The sequence below is a fragment of the Zingiber officinale genome, chromosome 7A (assembly GCF_018446385.1).
Source record: "Zingiber officinale cultivar Zhangliang chromosome 7A, Zo_v1.1, whole genome shotgun sequence".
Taxonomy (NCBI): Eukaryota; Viridiplantae; Streptophyta; class Magnoliopsida; order Zingiberales; family Zingiberaceae; genus Zingiber; species Zingiber officinale.
Window position 1 is genome coordinate 105,838,042 of NC_055998.1, and position 852 is coordinate 105,838,893.

The window sequence follows — 852 nt, forward strand, 5'->3', positions numbered from 1 at the left end:
TTACTTAATTGTACACTCAAAATATTTCATATCTTGTTCTTGCATGCGAATAATTAATCTTTCAGGATAACTTCTACCGTTTGATCCAGAGATCGATAGGACTTTCCTGAGAAGAAGAAACTTACAAAAAGCATTTCAAGCTGAACAAGAATCTTCAGAAATGGTTGACAAACTGTTAAAGGATTAAGCAGCACCTTATGCACGAGGGGTTTGGTCTAGCATCACTTGACTGCCAATCGAAGCTAACAATTTTGAAATCAAGCCTGCAGTAATCCACATGGTCCAATAGAATCAATTTGGAGGAGGACCGCACGATGATTCAAATCATCACTTAGAGCTTTTCTACGAGATTTGCGGTATTATAAAAATGAACAGGGTCCCTCCAGAATCAGTAAGGTTACTTCTTTTTAGATTTTCCCTGAAAGACAGAGCCAAGAAGTGGCTAAATTCTCTTCCATCAAACAGCATAACGTCTTGGGAGCAGTGTGAGCAGAAATTTCTGGATAAATTCTACCCGCAAAGAAAAATGGCCCACATGAGGAATTTGATCGCAAGCTTCAAACAGATAGAATCAGAATCATTATTTGAAGCCTGGGACAGATTCAAAAGTATGCTGAGACAGTGCCCCCATCATGGCCTTGAGAAATGGTTGGTTCTACACACATTCTACAATGGAATCAACTATCACATGAAGATATCCCTCGATTCTGCAATAGGAAGAGCATTAATGAACAAGTCTTGATGAAGCTGAAGAGATCATAGAGAATGTGGCACAGAACCACCATCAGTGGGCAACCAAAAGATCTGGTGGTTCTTTCTCAAGGAATCCAATAAAGGCGTCAGGAAAATTCG

The 852-nt window shown here is 39.7% G+C and overlaps 1 non-coding gene across 1 annotated transcript; it reads right to left on the reverse strand.

Moving 5' to 3' along the window:
- Window positions 1-533: 533 nt before the first annotated feature.
- Window positions 534-639, reverse strand: LOC122003215. The gene has a single exon (XR_006117869.1). It is a non-coding gene; the product is annotated as a small nucleolar RNA R71 (small nucleolar RNA).
- Between the last annotated feature and the right edge of the window lie 213 nt (window positions 640-852).